This window comes from Wolffia australiana, chromosome 1 (assembly GCF_029677425.1).
Source record: "Wolffia australiana isolate 7733 chromosome 1, ASM2967742v1".
Classification (NCBI taxonomy): Eukaryota; Viridiplantae; Streptophyta; class Magnoliopsida; order Alismatales; family Araceae; genus Wolffia; species Wolffia australiana.
Genome location: NC_135835.1, coordinates 22,651,533 through 22,659,792, shown reverse-complemented (window position 1 = coordinate 22,659,792; position 8,260 = coordinate 22,651,533). Strand labels below are relative to the sequence as shown.

General features: G+C 33.7%; 1 long non-coding RNA gene across 1 annotated transcript; it reads left to right on the top strand.

Moving 5' to 3' along the window:
• Positions 1-3,860: 3,860 nt before the first annotated feature.
• LOC144716767 (uncharacterized) lies at positions 3,861-6,664 on the top strand. The gene is made up of 2 exons (XR_013584988.1): positions 3,861-4,736; positions 6,503-6,664. It is a non-coding gene; the product is annotated as an uncharacterized LOC144716767 (long non-coding RNA).
• The last annotated feature ends 1,596 nt before the right edge of the window (positions 6,665-8,260 follow it).

Sequence of the window (8,260 nt, the reverse complement as noted above, 5' to 3'; positions counted from 1 at the left end):
ATCTTGGTATTTATATATCTCTGTATTTAACGTCGTTTTTTTCTTAATGGTTTAAGGCCCTTTCCAAAACACATAGGGGTGTCCATCTCGATCAATATCTCCGTTTCCCCTTCTTATAACTTTCTTTGGCCTTATAGATTCTGTACAAGTGTATTTTTAGTTAAGTTTAAGATATTTATATATTTTCATATTTATTTATTTTCACATGAATTTATTTAAATATTTATTAGCATGGACATTAATTAATTTATAATTTTGTTTACATTTTCACTGTCAAAAAATACGATGCATTGTAGTTGGCAGAGGTTCCTGAATGGTGTATGGGAAATCCCATCTTTGAAGCCTATACTGAAAAATAAAAAAATCCCTTCAGTTTTGGTACAGTTTTTTAGTGAGGTGTTCACTTTGGTTTGCTCTCTGTAATAAATCTGATACCAAATCTTCCATAAACCAGTGATTTCTGAACTGAAGCTATTGGTTCAATCCATTCTTACCAATATCTAGTAAAAAAGGGAAAAACTTAAATTCAAAGGATTAAGAAGTGTATTTTGTATCCTTTTTGTATTTGGATAGAAAAAACTACAAGGGTGAATTACTGATTTTTTTTCTTCTATAAAAATTCCCTCTTCAGTTTCAGTCAGGATTTTGGTCTGGTTATAGTTTGTTTTCTCTTGGTACCAAACGTTTGTATTGGTTCGGTCTGGTTGTACCAACGTTCAGTAACAAATGACAAATCTTAAATTCAAAAGAGTAAACCTTTGCCTTTTCTATCTTTTTTGGATTTGGGATAAAAGAAACTAAAATGGTGTTAATGTGCACTAAGAGGGATGAATTATTACATTGTTCTTTCATTATTGTTTTCTAACTTCCTTTTTATATTATTTTTATCTTCCTGTAATTAACCAGTAACCATGTCAAATCATCGACTTTTCTTAGTCAAATCTGACCCTTCATGAGTCATATTGTAACTCACAATGAAAAGCTTCCCAAATCTCTTGTGGCACAAAATTGACTCTCCTTGAGTGAAATCATGACTCCTTTTCAGTGAACTGTAAAACACTAAATAATTTTACAGTCCCTTGTATGATACTGATGAATATATTTCTTTCAGTATTGTAACTAAAAATGAAGGTATTCTCACCTCAAAAAGGAATAAAATATTCAATCACCTGATAGAGGATTATTGAAATATCTAAATAACTTTAGATCTAGCTTTTGACAGTCACAAGTGAATTTACTCAAATTCACTTCCTAATGTTTTTTTCAAGATGAGTTCATGGAGATGAATATCTCATTACGGATCAAAGAGTGATCAATCTCAATGTGATATGGCATGATTTAATCACAATCAATATCTCCAAGTGTCCACATCTCAAATCAGCCTTTTTAATTTTTCCTTGACTCAATCACGAATAAAAAATATACTTCCAAAGGATTAGTGACAATACTATGTCTTAACATATAAAGAGTAAAGACCAAGATCGATATATGAATCAATATAAATGATGAAATTTGAAACTGGTCACACATTAACTTTTAGATCTCAGAACGTCAGATCAGAAACGTATGATTTTTCTGCAGTTCCTATATTTGAATTTCCAATTTTATAAATAAGTTATAGATAAAACATTCGTGTTCAAATTAAATAAATATTTCTCATATCAAAAGTTTCAAGTACATAGAAGATATATAAGTAACCAGTCTGATATTTAAGATTTTAAAAAATAAGGATATATCTGAAGTACAAAAATATGCCATAAGTTGAAATATAAATGTATTTACAATATCAATGTGTGTCATCAGGGTTCAGACCAATTAACATAAACATATATAAGCTTCCATAATTAGAGGAAATTATGATATCACGACTTTAGCAATTTAATGAGCCAGAGATCATAGGCACATCTATCATGATTCATAAGTTCTCAAATCAAGCTTTTCTTTTTTAGTAGTAAATGAAAATTATTCCCAATCATTGGTTTCGAATGTCTAGATTAGTGTTTTGTTTAATATTCAAGATAATGATTTATCCATTTTAAGTCCTAAATCACGTAGTGAACCCTTTGTCAATAATGTTTGACTCGGTTCATGTAGGGTAAATGATGATAGCATAATCTTCCGTATCTATATATTTAATACGCCTTATAAGATTTAAAAATGGAATAAAAAATATAGCACTTAGTGTATTCATATTACGATGTTGGCATACTATAGACAACAGAGTCGAAGGATAAAACCTGAATGCTGGGACAAATTCATATTGACATATTATATTATTTGTATTTTTTGTTTTATTACTATTATTTTTAATATTTGGATGAACATATACGATATAAAAAATTTACATAAAAATATTTCACAGAACTGAATTTTTTTAATATTGAGATAAATTTATTTATAAAATGATTTCATAATTATAATTTTTAGGATCCTAATTTCACCTATGAAGAAAATAAAGAGAAAAAATTATTGGAAAATTAAATAGGGACCGATCTTTAAAAAATAGATTAATATAATTTTGATTATCATTCTAATTACAAGTACCTGTAAAATATATTTAATTAATAGAATAAGGCTTTATTATTTACATTTATTTTGCACATACCATTAGCTCCAAAAAAAATTAACATAAAGAAAAAATTATGTCTGTACGAATTGATTTCTTGAATGATGACGTTAATAAATACAATGCAATAAACTTTAGGTACTAAGGTGATTTATTGAGTAAAATTTAGTGGAAGATAATTAGTGCGTATTAAGGTAGGATAATTTGAAACTATTTGACATTCATATATATATATATTTGTTGGCGCTTTCAAGCTTAGGATGTTGGAATAGTATAGTTATTTATAGTTAAAAATAGAACAACAAACCTTTATAAATATAAAAAATAGTTATTATGGTGTAAGAAATTAGTTTTTTTGCTGTGGAAGATAATGAGAAATATTTGTGTAATAGATGATTCAAAGAAAACCATTACTTCAAGATAAGCCATTATATCAATTGATTGAGACAGAAAAGTAAGAGAGATATTCAATACTATTTTATTGAAATGGAAGAAAGTATTTATATAAATAAAGTTGTAACTTAAAAACTCAAATTGTGTATTTTTATTTTCTACTTTCATTTTATCACACTCAAAATTGAAGAAGCATATGAATATTTCCAACTAAGCCTTGTTGACCCAAGGATAACAAATCAAATCGACCTATGGAGGGGTTGACATTTGAGGGTAGAACATGACCTTTATGAGGGAAGTGATACAATTTTTCTATTTTTAGCTATTTTTTCTGCATTACCATTATTCATGTGGCTAAGACTTTTGTGGCCCGGACTATTATTAAGACATAGTGAGAGAGAGGACCAGCATAAAATAGATTACATAGAAAAAATCATAGATTAACCGGAAATCATATTTATCATTGTCCATATTTAATCGCATGTCTTCATTATTTTAATAGTATGAGACGTATTTTGGAGGTATACTTAGTATCTAACCAATTCTTAAAGTATTATATAAAAAAACTTAACTGGACGACTCAACCCCCTTGGTTTTCTCTATCTAGGGATCGCCCGTCCCTATACCGACAGTATCGGGATGAATGCTGTACCAGATACCGGAAAGAAGATTTCCGGTATCCATTTTTTCCAATATCCAGATATCAATATCCGATATCAGTTGCTACAGTAATGATATCCGATATCGATGTCCGTCTCGATGTCGTCATCTGCCTCCGTCTCAGGGGGAGGATGACGATATCAAATATCAATGTTGGATATCAAATTTCAATATCCAATATCTAGAACCTAAGTACCTAATTTTTGTTTTGAGTGTTTTGAAACTTTTGGCGCCTTGGCGGATGGCTGACGGTGCTGCATTGGCAGAATTCTTCTTCGTCTTCTTCTTCTTCCTATTCTTCTTCTTCTTGCGCTAATTCTCTTCTTCTTATTCTTCTAATTCTTTGTCTTCTTCCCCTTCTTCCCCTTCTTCTTCCTCGAATTCTCTCTTCTTCTTCTTCTTCCCCTTCTTCCTCCTCTTCCCCTTCTTCTTCCTCGAATTCTCTCTTTCTTCTTCTTTTTCCTATTCTTCTTCTTTCCCTTCTTCCTCCTCTTCCCCTTCTTCCCCCTCTTCCCCTTTTTTCCCTTCTTCTTCCTCGAATTCTCTCTTTCTTCTTCTTTTTCCAATTCTTCTTCCTCTTCCTATTCTTCTTCTCCCCCTCTTCCCCTTCTTCCTCCTCTTTCCCTTCTTCCCCCTCTTCCCCTTTTTTCTCTTCTTCTTCCTCGAATTCTCTCTTTCTTCTTCTTTTTCCAATTCTTCTTCCTCTTCCTATTCTTCTTCTTCTTCCTCTAATTCTCTCTTTTCTTCTTATTCTTCTTCCCCTTCTTACCCCTCTTACCCTTCTTCCCCCTCGAAGTCTCTCTTCTTCTTCTCTTTCCAATTTGTTTCCTCTTCATATTGTTCTTCTTCCTCTAATTCTCTCTTCTTCTTCCTCTTCCTATTCTTCTTCTTCTTCCTCTAATTCGATCTTCTTCTTATTATTATTCTTCTTTTTCTTCCCCTTCTTCCCACTCTTCCCCTTCTTCTTCCTCGAATTCTCTCTTCTTCTTCTTTTTCCAGTTCTTCTTCCTCTTCCTATTCTTATTCTTCCTCTAATTCTTTTTTTAGGTGGAATGTCTCTTGCGGCATGGCGGAGGATAGGCTCCTGTCTCAGTTGGTTCATGTCAACTCGTGGATGGTCTGCCTTGCCATACTGAATTCCGTTTCATCATGGATTTCTTGTGCAGTTCTGATTGTTTTTCTTTTTTTGTTTTCGTGCAGCATTTTTGATCGTGGGGATTGGGGAACTGTGTCAGGTCTGAGGGTGTTTTTTGTTCCCTCTTGTAGGATGCGCATATGGGAAGGTCGACAAGCGTGACGGACTTCTTTCAACAACAACATTTCTGTGATTCCTCGATGCATGATTTCTGTTAATTAATTTTACATACCCGCTTGATGACATACTTCGTCTTTTTCTTCTTCTCTTCTCTTGTTTCTTTTTCTTCTTCTCATCTCCTCTTTGTTCCTCTTCTCTTCTCTTCTCTTCTCATCTTCTCTTTCTTTTCCCTCTTCTCTGATCATCTTTTTCCTCTTCTTGTCTTCTCTTTCTTTTTTTCTTCTATTTATTTTCCTTCTTATCTTCTCTTCTCTTTTCCTCTTCTACTCTCCTCCTCCTCTTTCTTATTCTCTTCTTTTCTTTCATTTTCTTCTTCTCCTCTCCTCTTTTCCCTCTTCTCCACTCATCTTTTTCTTCTTCTCATCTTCTCTTTCTTTTTTTTCTTCTCTTCTCCACCTTCTTCTATCCTCTTCTCTTCTCCTCCACCTCTTTCTTCTGTTCTCTTCCTCCTATTTCTTTTTCTTCTCCTCTTCTCCTCTTTTTCCCTCCTCTCCACTCCTCATTCTTTTATCATCTTGTCTTCTCTTCTTCCTCTTTCTTCTTCTCTTCTTTTCTTATGTTTTCTTCTTCTCTTCTCCTCTTTTTCTTCATCCCTTCTCCTATTTCTTTCCCTTCTCCTCTTCTCCTCTTATCTTCTCCTCCTCCTTTTTCTGATTCTCTTCTCCTCTTCTTCCTCTTATCTTCTGCTATTTCTTCTTCTTCTTCTTCTCCTATCCTCTTTATCCTCTAATGTGTTATTTATCATCCGCGGTCTCTTGCGCCACATGGAGAAGGTAGTCTAGAAAATTGAAGAGGGAATCTTCTTCTTCTGTGTACGGTGTTTGCATGAAGGAGATCGCTGTAACATAGCGCCAGCGTACAAGGTGATGCAACACAAGTTAGCGCAGTATGCAGAACTCCTGTGGGCGTATGAAGCAATCACTGCCGCAAAATTAATGGACCCATTCCACAACTGGTCCATGCTCCGTGAGAGTGTCAGAGAGTCAAACATTGCTTATATACGATCTCTCTTACCGCGTGACTCGCCGACCCATGCAATGGCTGGTCACTTTGAAACGGATCACCCAAAAGGTAGAGAGTTGGACTCTAGGCTACAAAGCACTATGTGAAAAGTCCAACCTGCACCTGTGTCAGAGAGGTCAGCATTAGATGAGTACAACCAATATCTAATAGAGATCGTGCCTAATAAGGGAATGTTCACACCACTATCTTGGTGGGCCAACATAGGGGCAAAACACTTCCCCTTGCCTCCCTCCATTACAAGGGAGCTATTGCCTGTCTGTGCAACAAGCGCTTCTGCTGAATGATGTTCTCTACGAGCCACACTATTGTTACATACAAGAGAGCACATTTATCGACAATAAACATTGAAACACTCATTACTGTGAAGTGTTGGCTGCATGCGAACAACAAGAGATGGTACAATGATGTGGAGGTGGATTCAGATGATGAGGATGGTGAAGATGGGTAGTTGCATCATGTGGACATACACATCCCTTACATCGCCGCTCGTATAATGCATAATTTAAATAAGCATCGTGTTTTATTTGTTGTCTTTCATTGTACAGGTGATGACCAAGTAAGTGCTAATCGTTGATGGAGGCATGGGGAAAAGAAACTCTACGATGAAGGGTGTATTTTGAGGCTAAAAGATTATAGAAGAAGCTTCTTTCGTTGCAAAATTATTGTGTTAAACTTCCAATTGAATTCGTCATCAAAATTTTCATGTACTGAAGTCTAGAAATTTTTCAAAATTTAGAAACATACATAGTGTGCATAATATAACACAATAATTATTAAAGTTTGTGCCTCATCAAATATTTATATGTTAATCATTATTCCAATTGAATTCGGGTTTTATTTAATTTGTTCTTTTAATGTATGAATTTTATGGAATTCAATTTTTTATTAATTTTACAGCTAGTGAATAACAGTCTTGCAACTTCTACAAATAAATTTTAGTTTCCGTTTAAATTAAGATATGAGATACTCAATTTCTATATCATAATGAGTTTAATTCAACTAATTTGCACATTTTCAACAATTTAAAGAGCTTAATATAGGTGTGTCAACAAATATTTCTACGTAAATAATTATTCCAAGTGATTTAGGGTTTTCTTTAATTTTTTTGTTAATGTATGGCTTTTATGGAATTCATTGGGACCAGGAATTACTGTAATTAAAATTTAATTGCAGTTCTCAAAATTAAATTCAGGTCAATATGTTGTGGGGATGAATTACCGAATTTTCAAGATTTTTCTACAAATTTCTTCATTTTTTTGGGAATTTATTTGTGGATAAGATGACATCTTCCATAGAAACATGACATAACTATAATAAAATAGGCTTTTGGATTAATTTCTAAAGTCAAGGAATTTTTTTAAAACTATCTTTAGAACTATGCCGCTAAAAAACAACTTTCAGTTACACGTTGCCAGAGTAAAAATCCCAAATAAATTATTTACAGGGGCTTAACAAATTTATTTTGATTTTCCTATAGTTTTTATAGTGAAATTTGGAGAATACAGAAGCAGCGGGGCATTTCTCCAATAATTTCACGGTCCGCATCCATTTGAGCGCGCAACTTAAAACATGGGCTTATGTGAAAAATGGCTGGACAACATATACACTTTTCAGAAGTTTAGAATTCCTCCATATGGGATTACAGGGGTTCGGGAAAAAAGAATCCGAGTATCAGATGTCGATATCCATATACCGGTTCTTATATTCGTATATTGAAATCTGACATCCGTCTCGTCCTTACTCATCCGATATCCATCTTCGATATCAGCCTACACCGTAGAGGATGGATATTGTCTGATATCCGATATCCGATATCAGACACCGTCTCGTTTTTTTCCGGATATCGGATATCGGTTGTCCGATACCGAATATCGGATGGATATCGGTTCGACAATCCCTATCCCTATCATGTATAAATAAAAAAGATAATGTAATAGTGAACCCCTAAATGTTGTGTCCTCGGTGAGTTTTTAAGGGTGTGGGTATGTGAAGAAAACTGAAATAAGGCATATGGTGAAAATACTTCAAGTGTGTAAGATGTGCTAAGTCAGCTTTTATGTGCTAATCCTTAGAGAGGCAAACAACATGATGGTTGAATCGTGGCAAACAAACTCCACCAGGTTGTATATCCCCTGAGTTTTATAGAAGAAAACCATTTTCATGCATCTTATTTTAAACTCTTAACCATGTGAATAGGAAAATGTCATGTAAGTAAAGAACATTAAACTTCTCAGAATAGTTTAAAATTTAACGTTCCCCATAAAACTTTAAGATTTTGCTTTTCAGCTTGCTGTCGTCTATGT